General features: G+C 47.1%; 1 non-coding gene across 1 annotated transcript; it reads right to left on the bottom strand.

Moving 5' to 3' along the window:
- Nucleotides 1-8179: 8179 nt before the first annotated feature.
- TRNAE-CUC (transfer RNA glutamic acid (anticodon CUC)) lies at nucleotides 8180-8251 on the bottom strand. The gene has a single exon. It is a non-coding gene; the product is annotated as a tRNA-Glu (tRNA).
- Between the last annotated feature and the right edge of the window lie 8576 nt (nucleotides 8252-16827).

The following is a 16827-nucleotide window of genomic DNA, read 5'->3' as shown; positions in this document are numbered from 1 at the left end:
GCTGAATTTATATGGTTGACTTCCACAGACATGTAATGTAAAAAACAAAAAAATATTTTATGATTGCGCACATTCTTGATTTGGAGATGATGGTACCTTAATTTTAGCATTCTCCTGCTAAACCTCCATCCACTTAAGTGCAAATCAATATGGTAATTAAATTCAGTATTTTTTATCAAAATCTATCTGTTGAAAGATTTTGGCATTTGTGGAAATCGTATTTCATCACGTGAATAATATAAAGCAGTGTTTTTAAATCCTTAAAGCTTATTTTAACATGCATGGCCTCGCGTTATACTATCTCTTTACACCTCCGCCAAAGATCTTTCAAGATATGACACCCTGCAATCATTTCACTCCAATGTGAGATTCTCATGTAAAGGATTCTCCAAGATGGCAGTTAAAACACATGCCTGCAGCTCTACCCCTTTTCTCTTCTGACCGAGACCTGGTTGCTAGTGGAACAATTTATCGCATGCTGCAGCGAACATGAAAATACCCGTGTGATTGGTCTTTTGGCCCTTAGGTTTGTTTCTGTTAATGGGAACTATGCTGGCCTTTTTAGAAGGTTAAGTGAACGTTTTGGCTAGGTTTATTTGTTGTTGGACTATTTGGTCTGACTGCCGACCCTCACCCACCCCCACCCACCCTCACCCTCACTCACCCTCAACCCCTCACCCTCACCCTCACCCTCACTCACCCTCAACCCCTCACCCACCCTCACCCACCCCCACCCACCCACACTCACCCTCAACCCCTCACCCTCACCCTCACCCTCACTCACCCTCAACCCCTCACCCTCACTCACCCTCAACCCCTCACCCTCACTCACCCTCACTCACCCTCAACCCCTCACCCTCACTCACCCTCCCTCACTCACCCTCACTCACCCTCACCCTCACTCACCCTCACTCACCCTCACCCACACTCACCCTCACCCTCACTCACCCTCAATGCCTCACCCTCACTCACCCTCAACCCCTCAACCCCTCACCCTCACTCACCCTCAACCCCTCACCCTCACCCACCCTCAACCCTTCACCCTCAACCCCTCACTCACCCTCACTCTCACTCACCCTCACTCACCCTCAACCCCTCAGCCTCACCCTCACCCTCACTTACCCTCAACCCCTCACCCTCACTCACCCTCACCCTCACTCACCCTCAACCCCTCACACTCACTCACCCTCACTCACCCTCAACCCCTAACCCTCACTCACCCTCAACCCCTCACCCTCACTCACCCTCACTCACCCTCACTCACCCTCAACCCCTCACCCTCACTCACCCTCACTCACCCTCACCCTCACTCACCCTCACCCTCACTCACCCTCACCCTCACTCACCCTCACCCACACTCACCCTCACCCTCACTCACCCTCAACGCCTCACCCTCACTCACCCTCAACCCCTCAACCCCTCACCCTCACTCACCCTCAACCCCTCACCCTCACCCACCCTCAACCCTTCACCCTCAACCCCTCACTCACCCTCACTCTCACTCACCCTCACTCACCCTCAACCCCTCAGCCTCACCCTCACCCTCACTCACCCTCAACCCCTCACCCTCACTCACCCTCACCCTCACTCACCCTCAACCCCTCACACTCACTCACCCTCACCCTCACTCACCCTCAACCCCTCACCCTCACTCACCCTCAACACCTCACCCTCACTCACCCTCACCCACACTCACCCTCAACCCCTCACCCTCACTCACCCTCAACCCCTCACCCTCACCCACCCTCAACCCTTCACCCTCAACCCCTCACTCACCCTCACTCTCACTCACCCTCAACCCCTCAGCCTCACCCTCACCCTCACTCACCCTCAACCCCTCACCCTCACTCACCCTCACCCTCACTCACCCTCAACCCCTCACACTCACTCACCCTCACTCACCCTCAACCCCTCACCCTCACTCACCCTCAACACCTCACCCTCACTCACCCTCAACACCTCACCCTCAACCCCTCACCCTCACTCACCCTCACCCTCACTCACCCTCAACCCCTCACCCTCAACCCCTCACCCTCAACCCCTCACCCTCACTCACCCTCACAACACATATTGTGTTACAATAGGTGTCACATTTGCGAAAGGTAAAACTATCTAGAGATGTAGCATAACGACCAGAGCTGCCATATAAGTCACGTAAATACAAAACATGTTGCATTCCAAATGCTATAGGTGTCACTCATCCATTTGCAAAACGAAAAATGTCAAACTCTTCTATTGCGAGACCTATTGCATTTTCAATGCTTGTTTGGTGTTGTGTGCATTGGTGAGGATTCTTTCTTGGAGGGATTTCTTCCTTGTGGATTTGATGATTTGGTGGTGTGCGGTGGTGGCTGCTTTGAAGGCGGCGCATGTGTCTGGGGTTTTGTTGTTCCTCTATTTCTTTTTGAGTCGTCTGCAGGAGCATCTGGATTCTTGGAGTGCAGGGGTTAACCAGCTTGCTTTCTTGATGTATCTTGTGGTGGCTTTCTTGTGGGGGGTGAGTGTGTCGGCGCAGTTCGTGATCCAGCGGTGGAGGTTGGGTGCTGCGGTTTTTGCATCTGACGTAGTCGGTGGTGGGGTGCTGATGAAGGCGGAGGTAAGCTGGTCTTCAGTGACTTTATTCTAGCTTCTGTGTGTGAGATGGTGGCGTGCTTGTGTACGGAGGGTTTTTTGAAAGAGAAGTGGATGCAGAGGTGATCTGTCCTCAGGAGTTCCGTGGTGTGGGTGTTGGAGATGCTGTTTCCTCCGGTGAAGACGGGGTGAAATGTGTGTCCTGCTGTGTGCTCCTAGTTATACCAAACATCCCATTGGCAATTATTTCCGGCAACTCTTGATCCGGTGGCCGCAATTTTGCCTAGTTGTCTCAAAGTGGTTGCGGTGGTTAGCCTTAGCAGTCAACAAAAAGAAGGGATTGTGATGGGTTATACATACATTGTTATGGTACCTCACTCAAATGAGATGCTCATGATTCACTCCAGAACATAGCACATAACGAATAGCCACTCAAACCGACCGCTATGAGACAATTATTCTGGCAGCCGAGCATGTTTTCATACTGTGATGAAACACCCTAAATCCAGCTTCTCTATTGGCTGCTCTGGAGGTAGAGGATGAAAATTACTTTGAATATGAATCTATCAATGTAACTGAGTTTTGCACAATACCAAGACCAGATATACTGGATGTTTCTCTTACAAATTCTGACCATACTCTTTTGGTTGATGGTTAATGCCTAAGAGATCGACGTGCTATTCTAAGAGCTGATTATGCCATATGCACTTTAAGCAGACTAGTAGAAGTTTCTTACTTGTACCAAGTAGCTTCTGCACAAGTGGCTGAATTAATTGCCATTACCAGAGCCTGCTGTACCTCAGAAGATTCACGAGTCACCATTTACACAGATAGCCAGTATGGATTTGGAGTTGGGTTTAATTTCGGTCAGCTATGGTCACAAAGGGGATTTGTATTAACTCCTGCTGGCAGTCTTACCAAAAAAGGACTGTATGTTTCACATTTACCGAATGCTGTACAATTGCCAAAGGAGGTTGCTGTCATGAATTGTGCCACACACAAGAGGGGAAATTACTTCTTCAAAAGAGGTAACCAATATGCAGATGAAGTTGCCCAATACTGAACTCTTCCAGGACCTTTCACTGATACACACCATGTAATGTAGAAGGAGAAGCAGTGACAAATATGTTAATGAATACGGTACACACTATTAACAAGCTAAGAGGAGTACAACATGTTGCCCCAGAAATAGAAATAGTTAAACAGTCACGGATGGGATGCATAAAGGATGCTATTAATATTTGCGTTTCAACTGAAGGAAAGCCTGTGCTATCAGACCCTTTTTTACCAGCTATGGTGCACCATACCCATGTAGGAAGAAATGGGATGGTATTTACCGTCAGATCACATTGGTATAATCCTCAGTTCAGAATGATGGCAGAAGATTATTGTATGTGTGTGATCTGTCAAAAGCAAAATATGGGTAAGAGAGTAGCATTAACTATGGGTCACATTGGAAAATTAGATGGTCCATTAAATCCCCTCCTAATAGATGTCTTGGAGATGCCTCAATGTAATCAGCGGAGGTATATCCTTGTGCTTGTCTGTTTATTCTCCGGATGGATTTAGGGTTATCCCACCTGAAGATGTGACAGTCTACCGCTTGCCAAAAACTGTTGCGGGAATAAATACCACATTTCAGCTTGCCAGCTCATCTTGAATCTGATCAAGGAACACACTTTAAAAATGAGATTAAGTAGTTGAAGTGTACAGCGATGGGGAATTTACCAAAGATTCCACTGTAGCTATAGACTGGAAGCATCTGGAGGGGTAGAGAGACTGATTGAGACTATTACAGCTAAGTGCTGCTACATCACTCAAATGGCCATAGATTATTCCTCTAGAGGTCATGAGAATCTGAAGTACCTCGTGCAAATGAACCGTATTATATCAGCATGAAATATTGATGGAAAATCTATGTGTAAGCCCTCTATACCACCCTATTGAATATCACAAATGACATGGTTCTCGAGTACTGCAAAGGATTGTCTGATGTGGTGCGTTCCATCTTTTATCAGCATGACCAGGCTACTCGAGCACTATGAGATTTTATGGTGCATGATTTGAACCCTAGTGATTGGATCCACATCATGAAACACATCTGAAAATCCTGCCTGGAAGACAGGTGGCATGGACCCTACCAACTGACTCTGCTCACGAACACTGCTGTCATGTGACTCTGCTCACGAACACTGCTGTCACCAAGACGGGCAGCCTGATGACACTGACCCACGGGTGATGGGGAGTTAGGTCACAGTACTTACATGCTATCATATATTCACTGTTATAGCACAATGGTTGAACTGTTGATCTTCTTCACCATTCTCACCATGCGAATTATGTTATTCTGTTTCCTCCTATTGATTATTGCAGCACACATATTTTACTAAACAAGCCAAATGCTTGAATAAATATTGAAACTGCATGTTGTGTATTTCTTGTGTACTTCTTTGGGTATGCATAAGTAACCAAACAAAAAGGTTCTGGATCTGTTACCAGGATTTCCTTGGGGAGCCATGATTATCATGCTATGAGGTTGCACATTCTATTTGTTACCTTGTCCGGTTAGGGGTACAGATGCTGCACTGTGAGCTAGCATGGCTTAGGCCAACACTTCCTGAGGGTGTGCTTGGAATCAGTCTTGCTGATGTTTATGCTGCCCAACAAATGCACCGTTTTACGAGGAAAAGCATAAGCCATATGACAAACGGAAACTAATCTGACACAACAACCTGCCAGAAAGACAGAGTCTGAAAATTAACAAAAAGACTCTACTTTGGAAAGTGAACAACTTGCATCTGAATCAAAAAACTTGTGCACTCTAAGGGAAAGTTGGCCAAAACAACATCTCTTAAAAAGAGACAATTGAGACATAAGACCAGACCTGAGATGATAAGGGGAGATGGTGAGATAGGAAGACAAATATAAACAGACATTCATGACTGTGAATCAGTTGAGTTAAAACAACCAAAAAGAGAGAAAGGGGAAATGAATGTACGCTGGTCCAGACTGGACATAATATGCAAAAATTAAATTTGATTCAGATGATTTTTGACAGATTGAGATGAACCTCCTTGAAACAAAACAAAGAAAGACTAAAAAGCTGTAAAGATTTGAAAATTGACAACTGACAAACATTAATTAGAGAGGGAAACAGTTAAAACCCTTAAGGCATTCAGCTGATGCAGAATAAAAGGTCGTAACAGATAGGGGAGAGACAATATGTTAATCCTTAGAGGACTAATTCTTGTTTATTGTAGAACTTTCCTTGGTTAAATGTAAGCCTAAAAAGAAATACTTTTATTTCTCGAGCAGACGGTGACTGGTCTATTAGGTCTAACAGAAGATAGTGGGCGAGAATACCCTTTTGAGTAGCAATTAAAGTTAAGTTGACCACAGCACAGTCACACTGTAAAACTATAGTTGTATGTATGGCAGTAGTCGTTTCAGGTGCCATGTCTATTTGCGGGGGTGACCTTCCTAATCTAAATACTTTTACTGTTGCTTCTGTGACTAGCCCTCCATCTCTTTCAAGGATTAAGTCCCTTTCCACAGTACGAGAATATTTATAGTTATAATGTGTATTAGAAAATGTTATCTGAATACGTTAAGGTTATGCAAGGTGAAAATAGTTTTATTTGCTTTTATCTGCCTTCTTCTGCATCTGAAGGGGCAGCTTATTCCTTTATCTTATTCTTGTTCTGTTTTTGTTAATCTATATTACCAACTAAACTTGATAAAACTCTTTTGTTCTAATTGTGATAATTCCTTAGAAAATGTACCTATTGTAAATCGAGAATCTATATCTGTGGGCTACTAAAGATATGTTCAATAGTTATAATGGGTCTAAATCAAGGGAACAGCATGAGTTTATGAGGAAATTCTTTTCTCCTTTATCTAACAAAAGCATTACAGATCATACTGTGCATGGTGCAACATGTCAAATTAATGCAGAGAAAAGAATTGTCATAGATTAATTGAATGAAAGGACAAGAGAAGATGAAGAAAGGGAAGAGAGAACAAATGCTGTCCATATTATTGGCTAAGGTGATGAGATTTTAAAGGAACCTCCAACTAAATTGAGTCTTGAATTGAATAAAAAAGTAGAATTATGTATGGTACGACAGCCAGAGGAAAATGTGACAGCCAAGAAATTAGTATGGAGTGAGTGTGAACACAGCTATTTAATAAAAGGAAATATTTTTTTACAAGGTAGAAGCTACCAGTAAAGGCAGGTATTATATATCTGGTAAATCTCCTTATTCCCAGTTACCACCTAATTAGGTAGGAAGTTGCTATGCTGCATTACTAATAAGTTAGATTCACCTCTCGACAAGTATATTGAATTAAGTTGATGAAGCACCAAGCAGATTGGTGATTATATTTTTGGAGCATTAATACAATTTATAGGAGTAGCACTGAATGATACAAAGATTAGACTATTGCCTATCTTAGTTGACAGGCTTCCTACAAACAGTGCATGTGCTTTAACAGTGAATAATAAAGAGATGCTTGCAATGTGGGCTATGATGATGCAAAACCATTTTGCGCTCCTTTGAAAGGAAGGTGGAGTTTGCAAAGTCATCAATGCTCGACAGTGCTATGCTTACATTCCTCACATAGATAATAAGCTTAATGGCTATATTGTTAATGTTATAAACATATTGCATGAATTAACTGAACTAGAAGAGACATGCTCCCGGGAAGGATTCAGATCATTTTTCAGATCTGTTGGTAACAGGTTTGTAAATATCGGACAATGGCTAGGTAGTGTAGTGTTTTGTAACTGCTATTAACACCAATTTTTGTCATACTAATCTGAATTGCATAGGTGCTTATTTTCTTGAAATGTTTCAAAGGAATTTCATCATCAAAGGAAATAACGTGGGAATAAGAAAAGGTCAGCAGCGAGAGAAAGAAAACAAAAGAGACTTGATGACAAAGTCAAGGGGATGCAAAGTGAGCTTTATGATCACATGAAGGATTTCTAGGACACCAAACAGAAGAAGCCAAAGTTAATGGATGATGTACTGCGATACAGAATTAGAATGATGATGAAATCTTCAGGTTGGGGTGGGGGGGAGATCAAGCGATAATTTTCGATTTATAAAAAGGATGCGCTATATGTGAGCTATTGCTGATATTTAACTCTGTATATTCTCTTTTATGTTGTTTTAAACGTCATCCTATGTCATTTGCTATTATTACTGATTCTGCTTCAATAATAAATTTTAATAGTTTCACACTAGTCAGCACTAAAGGTTCTCAGTGAAAGTCTCCTGAATCTACTAAGCCAATCATCAGTCTGGTGAACCAGCAGCCACTCGCTCTGTCAGTGGCTTTCCTCTCAGTGTGGAATGTTGTTATAACTGGTGACACTTCAATTGAAGGAGAAATACATGTAATAAAACAGTTCCAATTTTCAAATTTAAAAAAATGTGTTCCACTACAATAAAAATAAAATCTTTCCCTGGCCAGAATCGAAACATACAAGTAAAAATAGTAAGCAAAGTAAAAAACACAAATACAAAGAAAACCACATTCATAAATATAAATTGACATTATATATATCTCCTCTAAAGAAGGTTTCAAGAAGAAAAATGATCCGTTCCCTGACCGGGAATCTAACCCGGGCCACGGCGGTGAGAGCGCCGAATCCTAACCACTAGACCATCAGGGAGCGTGGCTGCTTGTTCAAGCACATTAGATCTGCACAGTGTGGCTGAGTATGTTCCGGTTTTATTTTCGTTCATAGACTATAGTAGGAAGTAAACAGTAGTCTTTATGAAAGGAGGGCAGTAGCAACAGACAAAAGTGCACAGCATTGATACAAACTACGAGGAAAGCAGTGACTACCTTAAATAGGCTGAAATCTGTTGAGTTCACCGGCGCTGAGGACGTCTGACACCCTCACCACATACTGGAGACTGGAAACATCAGGAATCAATCACCATCAATAAAAAAAATAGACAGTGCAATTAAAAGGGTGATCAGAGCTTCTTCTCAGGGTTCCCTGCAGGAGGGCACCTCAGAGGTGTCCCAGGTACACACAGGTGTGTACACACACACACACACACACACACACACACACACACACACACACACCCCCCCGCCCCCCCCCCACACACACACCCCACACCTCCACACCCCACACCTCCCCTTCCTTAGGTGATGCGACTCGTGGCCCTATTTGTAGAGTGTTATAGACGGGACTACAAGTCCCAGCATGCACTGTAAACACCTGACCTGTGTTTGAAGTCATGCCTGGACCCAGGAAACATAAAAGCTGAGCTCTGATGGCGGTGGTGGGGAGTGCACGTCGGTGTCAGAGGTCCTTTTGATTTTACAATGTGTCTGTAAGTTGTAAACCATTTCCCGTAAATAGATGAAAAGTTTCACACTCGTATAAAATAAGTACTCGCTCAGAGCCTGCACCAACATTTAATGTATTTAGCGCGTAAACATACTAGTTTACATTCCCTTTATCTATCATGTAGTACTTTGATGTTTATCTCAGTAATAACCCCCTATTATACGTTTGCATTTTCCAGAACGTACACAGCAGCTTACAATGAAAAGGCACAAATACGTTCCAAAAGGTGTTGCACTTACACATCTTCCGTGATAGATTTGAAAAGGTTTATGATTCCATTAGTAAAGTTTTGAACATGTACGAGGTGTGGCCATAAATAAAAAGTATCAGCACGCTCTAAAATGAGTATAATTTTATAAATTGCATTTAAAAAACGTTTCCCACCGTCAAAATGTTTGCTTAGTTAAAAAAATAATATTTATGAGCCTCCCCGTCGGGGAATTGAACCCCGGTCTCCCGTGTGACAGGCGGGGATACTGACCACTATACTAACGAGGAACCGATGCATCTCGACCTGCTGGGCCGCTCCTCATGTGACCTTCAAGCCGCCTCTCCCCGATATGCTACTGGTTCGTGTCATTTATCAACTCCTTCACACCAACAGGGGGGGGCACGGGGGGGGGGCGAACATGTTGAACAAACACACACACACACACTCTCTCCCACGATACACACACACACACACACACACACTCCTCCCTCACACCTCACAGCAGACGCTCTCAGCAGCATCACCTGCTGCCAGAGTCACCACAACCAGCTCCCAGGGCTGCTCCAGACGGGGCCCCGGCCTGGCTCTTCAGCCCAGGGGCCCCGGCTCTGTCTGATGATGGGGGATTGGGGCGGGGGCTGCACACAGGGGGGGACCCCCCTCCCAGCCGGAGGAGAGAGCTGGGTTGTAAAGATGAAGAGAGGAGGCAGGAAAAGCCCCGGCGTGTGAGGGTCTGAGACAGAGGCGCCTTCTACTGTAAGCAGAGGGGAAAAGGGAACAAGCATTTACAATGCAATGGTTTTGCGAAAACGGAGGCACAAGCAGGCAACGGGGGCACACGGAGGCACAAGCAGGCAACAGGGGCACGAAAACGGAGGCACAAGCAGGCAACAGGGGCACACGGAGGCACAAGCAGGCAACAGGGTCACGAAAACAAGCACAAGCAGGCAAAAGGGTCACAAGCAGGAATTGTAATTTAGACGGGGCTGAAGTGGAGAACGGTCAGTAGGGAAGTAGTGCGGCTGGTGCAGTGGTACCAGGCCGAAAGGTGAGAGGGGCTGTCTGCACCCCAGTTTGGACAGTTTCCACTACCTAACAGGGATTGGTGGGAGGGGGGCGTACTTCTTGCTTGCTTTAGGGCTGTTACTTCGGGGACGCAGTGCACGCTCTTGCCTGCTGCCTGCTGCCACCGGGACACGACAACAGGCAGGGAGAGGACAGGCTGGGAGAGGGCAGGGAGGGGACAGGCTGGGAGATGGCAGGCTGGGAGAGGGCAGGGAGGGGACAGGCTGGGAGAGGGCAGGTTGGGAGAGGGCAGGCTGGAAGTGGACAAGCTGGGAGAGGACAGGCTGGGAAAGGTCATGGAGGGGACAGGCTTGGAGAGGGCAGGCTGGAAGTCGACAGGCTGGAAGAGGACAGGCTGGGAAAGGGCAGGGAGGGGACAGGGTGGGAGAGGGCAGGCTGGGAGTGGGCAGGCCGGGAGAGGACAGGCCGCGAGAGGACAGGCTGGGAGAGGGCCGGCTGGGAGAGGGCAGGCTGGGAGTGGGCAGGCTGGGAGAGGGCAGGGAGGGGACAGGCTGGGAGAGGGCAGGTTGGGAGAGGGCAGGCTGGAAGTGGACAAGCTGGGAGAGGACAGGCTGGGAAAGGTCATGGAGAGGACAGGCTGGGAGAGGGAAGGCTGGAAGTGGACAGGCTGGAAGAGGACAGGCTGGGAAAGGGCAGGGAGGGGATAGGCTGGGAGAGGGCAGGCTGGGAGTGGGCAGGCCGGGAGAGGACAGGCCGCGAGAGGACAGGCTGGGAGAGGGCAGGCTGGGAGAGGGCAGGCTGGGAGTGGGCAGGCTGCGAGAGGACAGGCTGCGAGAGGACAGGCTGGGAGAGGGCAGGCTGGGAGTGGGCAGGCTGTGAGAGGGCAAGCTGCGAGAGGACAGGCTGCGAGAGGACAGGCTGGGAGAGGGCAGGCTGGGAGAGGACAGGCTGGGAGAGGACAGGCTGGGAGAGGACAGGCTGCGAGAGGACAGGCTGGGAGAGGACAGGCTGCGAGAGGACAGGCTGGGAGAGGACAGGCTGGGAGAGGACAGGCTGGGAGAGGACAGGCTGGGAGAGGACAGGCTGGGAGAGGGCAGGCTGGGAGAGGGCAGGCTGGGAGAGGACAGGCTGGGAGAGGGCAGGCTGGGTGATGACAGGCTGGGAGAGGACAGGCTGGGAAGCAGAGAGGGTCTTACATGAGAAGTCTGCCAGCGCGGAGCTCTCCGGGGCGCAGAGCAGCAGCAGGGCCCAGCAGAGCAGGGCGGGGGGGCGGCAGGGGCTCGCAGAGGTGTCTCCTGGGGCAGCCGCCCAGGTCCACCATGGTGCGGCTCCGAGCCCCGAGCCTCTGGTGGTGGTGCTGCTGCGCTCGGTAGCCCATTTAACTTACCGGGCACTCTGGCGGGGGCTCCTTGCGATGGCGGCAATCTCTTGGGCACTTCTCCGGTCTCCCTCTTCAGCATGGGAGACCGGCAACGTCCTCCGCTTCTCCCGGGGCTCCCTCCAGGCCACTGGAGCCCCGCGTGGGCCGCCATACTTCTTCTCCTGGGCCGCCGTCCTGGCGGGGGCTCCTTGCGACGGTGGCAATCTCTTGGGCACTTCTCCGGTCTCCCTCTTCAGCATGGGAGACCGGCAACGTCCTCCGCTTCTCCCGGGGCTCCCTCCAGGCCACGGGAGCCCCGCATGGGCCGCCATACTTCTTCTCCTGGGCTGCCGTCTTCCTTCTTCCCCCGGGCTGCGGGGGGGGGGGGGCGGGCACTTCCGGCCGGCCGCGCTAGGATTGGCCGGCCGGCTAGTCACTTCCGGGTCGCCGCGGGCAGCGCGGCGGCCAGCCTCAGCTACTGCAGGCGGGGAGTGAATTCACCGAGGGGTGGGCTCCCTCGAGATGAAAAAAACAATAGCGGCAAGGTCCCTCGGCGCCTGCCAGGGGACAATTAAATAACAAATAAGCGAGGTGGGCACTCGCTAGGGCATAAAAGCGCTATGAAGTGCTCGGGGGAGAAATATAAGCACGTCCAGCGCTATGCAGGCACAAATAAAGCGCAATGGGGTTCGGGGGCGTTCCCAAGAATTGGCTTTCGGCTGACGTAGCGTGACGTAGCCAAAAGCCAAAAATTCTCGGGAACGCCCCCGAATCTGGTCCGGCATTGACGGACAGGCCCGTCTTCCAATGGCTAGCCTCCATTTATGGAGCTAGCCAATAAAAGACGGGGCCGTTCCTGTCTCCCCTACTATACTCATTAGGTTTTCGCCTGCAGGAAAAATCTGCGCAGAGCGCAGCTTTCGCCAGGCAAAACCTAAAAAAGTGTAGAGTTTGCAAAAGTCCTTCGAGCCGGATTTGAACCAGCGACCTAAGGATGACAGACACTCCAACTGAGCTATCAAAGGCTCGAAGGTTGCAGAAGTATATGGCCTGGAAAATACCGTAGTTGTTCAAAGCAGCTTTCTGTTTCTAAGCACCAATTTAACGGCTTGATAAATCTGTGAAGCAGCCAGAAAGTTCATCTTATATGGAAAGTGGCTGAGTTGTGACTGAATTCGATTATATATTCACATTTATTCTTTTTAGAAGCCAAAAGTTAAAAATTAGTTATTTTATCTTGTATAAAGCGCTCAAACAAAATAGGTTTATAGGAGTTGGATTAGTGTTTTATTTGGGGTTTGTTTTAGTTATATTTGTTTATTTAGAGTGTTTCATGTTTGCTTTTGGCTATATTACTGTTGTGCGCGCTAATTTTTATTAATAGAAATCAAGCGCTATATGTGAGCTACTGCTAATATTGAACATTGCCTTCCATCCTGTTTAGACGTCATCCTATGTCATGTGATTTTATTGTTGATTCAGACACTAGTCAGCATAAAAAGGTCTTAGAGAGTCTGCTGAATGTACTAATCCAATGACAAATCTTGCTCCTTCTAGTTGTGTTAACATTGCATCAGTAAAACTGTATAATCAAGACTGTGAGAATGATCGAATCATAAATGGTGGTGGAAAATCACAGAATGTCTTCTATGTAGAAATGTTTCCTTTAGACGGTTTCCTATTTGTTTAAACGTGATGAATCATGTTTTTTTCCGTACAATGTATGAACTCCTCTGTCCACAGCACTGTATGAGTGTGTATTTCTCTCACAACAGAGAGACTCTACCCCTATTCTTAGATGCTAAATCTATGCCGGATTTTATTCTGAGCTGTACTGAGTTTTTTAATTATGGTTTATGCACTGCAAATTTACTGAGAATAGTCTGTATTTTTACTTTAAACTTAAATAAAGCATTTAAAGATCTGTTGCCTGTCATTCTTATGAGAATGTTGCAGAAGTGTTATGTGGGCCCAATTTGAAAAGTGACAGTTCCAATCGGGAAGCGCCAAAGTCTGAGCTGCGTTACTGCCTTACTCGCAGACTTGGGGCAGATTTACGACTACTGGCGCATCTCTGCTAATCAGCAGGGATGCGCCAGAAGAGTTGCGACGCATCTGCCCACCCGTGCGCCATCACTGATGCGCCACATTTATAATGCGGAGCACCGTGGCACACTGATGGGCAGATGTGTGTCGCATCCCCTGGCGGAAAGGCGGCGCATTGCTGGAGTCGCGACGCAGCACCAGCAATGCTCGTGGTACCCCTATTACCAACATGCTGCGTCAATCCTTATGCCTGCTTCAAGAAGGCGCAGGGTTTTGACGCAGTATGGCCGTAAAAGTGACTCAGTGAAATCTTGTAGATTTCACTCAGCCACTTATTGGAGGCGTTTCTACATCGGAACGCCCCCCCCCCTGTGCCAGAATGCCCACATGTGGCTCAGGGCTTTACAACGTGACGCCTCTCCCTAGATGCGTCACATTGTAAATACCCCGCAGCATGGCGCTTGCTTTCCGCCACCACTGCGTCACAAAATTGACGCAACTGCGGTGCAAATGTGGCGTACTGGGCTTGTAAATCTGCCCCTTGGTACCCAACCTTGGGTAATCCCGTCCTCTCTGGGGATTACTTATCCCAACGCCTGGGGATAATTCAAGGTTGTGATCTCAGGCCTATATAATTTCCGGATACGTCATCTGGACTCTCAAGGGCAGGTAGTGAAATTGAGCACCAAATGGGGGGATGGATTACAGTTGGAATATGTGGTGGAAGATGGGGTCGAGATACTGAATAATTTGAACTGAGGAGCGAGAGAGGTCTGGATGAAATTCTGCCTATATCGACTGCAGCGGACACCAACAAAACTCAAGGAATTGAGCCGCACAGACGGTTTGTCACGCGGCGTGTTCAAACAAAGAGATTCAAATCAACATGACCTGAGGAAGTTATCTGTGTAGTGCTAAGAAGTTATTTGCATTGTCTAAATCGCGACCTCAACACAGATCTCAAAATAGACCAGCTACTGCTACAACACTACTACACGGATAGTCACTTGTTTCCTATCCTTGAGACACTTTGAATTATAAAAAGGTTTCCTTTTTCCCCCAGTCCTGATGAGGCCCAAAAAAAGAGCTGAAACGTGTTGACTCCACAATTTGGAGAAGCCCTGCAAAATTCTAAATGAATAGAAAAAGAAACTATTTACACATCCCTGTTGAGATAGAGGGTTAAAAAGTGTTCCTCGGTTGTGCAGTGTTCTGTATGGCCTGTAGTCTTCTGAGGAGCCGGGTGGAGATGCCGGATTAGAGGGTGTTGCAGTAGTAAACGGCAACTGGTGACAAGGGCCTGAGTGACGGTCTTTCTGGTGTTGAATGGGATCCATCTGAAGATTCTGCGGCACATGCAAAGTGTGTGGAAGCAGGTGGAGGTAACTGCGTTGACTTATCATTTCATGGTCAGTTTGCTGTTGAGGGTCATGCTGAGGTAGCGTGCGTGGTGGGTCAGTGTATGTGTAGGTCTGAGTTCTGCAGGTCACCAGCTGTGGTACCAAATGGAGGTGTTTTTCGCGAACATCACCCCCGCACTTGAGAGAGCTCCACTGGCTCCCCTTCCAGAAGGGATGCCAATTCACGGTCCTCATGCACGCATACAAAGCCCTCCATGATCTAGGACCTGCCTACATCACCCACCGACTGAACTTCCACAACCCCTCATGCACCTGAGCTCCTCTTCACTCACCCTCGCACACACCCCTGCACCCATCGTAGCTGCAGCTGTGCCCGCTCCTTCTCCTTCATCGCTGCTAAGACCTGCAACGACTTCCCATCCAGCTCCTTACAGCCCCTCGCTGGCAGACTTCAGAAAGAGACTCAAGACCTGGCTCTTCGACAGAGACAAAGCGCCGAGACACCCCGAGGGGTGACACTGAAGCGCTTTACAAATGCTGTTGATTGATTGATCCTTTTAAACTACACGGCGGTCCCTAAAGTACCATTGCTTGGCAATCCCAAAATGGCTACCACTCTGCTTCTGCAGTCAGTCATGCTGGAACTATAAATATGATGACACCCCACTGCTATGTTGGATTTTATTTTGTTTAATGTTTCTACTTTTATTCTTTTATATTGGGTAAGCGTATGTGTTTTAACGTGAATGGATGAGTAGATGAATGCAAGAATGATTCAGTAGGTGGATGAATGGGTGCATGAGTGGTAGGATGAATGAAAGCGCAGATATATAATGAGCTATTGTGTTTTCCTATAGTCACCACTGGCTGAAGAGATGTTTTCAATTAAAAGAAATTCCTATTGGCATTGCCAATGCTTCTTTGCAATTGAGCACTGGAAGGGATGCTTTGGGTATCACATACATCCAGCCCTCCCCTCACCTCCCCAGCACACACGCTGTCTTCCTGCCTCCTCCACATGAGTGAACTCACACCCATACCCTCGTATGTATATCCGTTTTGTGCAATATGGAAAGTGTGCAACCTACTGTAGCAAACTGTTGTTTAAAAGTATACCCATGTACAGCTGCAGGATGTTACGTTGATTTTTCATCTACTTATATGTTAGGCACTGCAAACAAAGAACGAAATGCAATAAAAGATATTCAAACAAAAAAATGACCAGTGACCCCAAAAACTCAAAATCAAAAAACGATGTGATAGATGGGACCATAGTTGCCAAGGTGAACCCTTTTCAATTATCTTGGTATCATATTTGACTCTAACCCAAAGTGGGAGGACCACTTAAATCTCAGAAATTTTCAGGGGCTTCTGAAGCAATAATTAGGTTCACAGAAAAACTGGGTCATAGGCCTAATACAGAAGTGATTATGCTTTCTAAAAGGAAATGTCTTTCCGTTGGTTCTAATTGTAAGTTTTTAGAAACTGAACAATAAATGTTTTCATTCATTTAAAAAAAAAAAAAAAGTGAACTCACACCCAGAAGAGGAACAGTAGATTCTTTGCTTAAAAGTGAGCTGCAGTGTGTACAAGTCACACACAGTGAGCAGTTTCACACGGCTGTTTCACACGGCTGTTTCACACCTGCATTTAATGAGTGAACTTTACGCCTAGGAGTGAGAAGATGCTCCAGGTTGTGGACGTCACAAAACGTGGGACTGACTTCCCAGGTGTACGTCGGTTGCCCATTGAGTGTGATTGGGCACGTGGTGTGAGCTTGACACACAATTAGTGAGATTGTGCTTGAAGGCTGTCGCCCACTGTGTGTGATTGTGACTACAGTGTGGGAGAAACATCACAATTAGTGGTATAGTGCAAC

Source organism: Lissotriton helveticus, chromosome 1_2 (assembly GCF_964261635.1).
Source record: "Lissotriton helveticus chromosome 1_2, aLisHel1.1, whole genome shotgun sequence".
In the NCBI taxonomy this organism is placed as follows: domain Eukaryota; kingdom Metazoa; phylum Chordata; class Amphibia; order Caudata; family Salamandridae; genus Lissotriton; species Lissotriton helveticus.
Note: the sequence above shows the minus strand (reverse complement) of the source record. Positions and strands in the feature narration are given on the sequence as shown.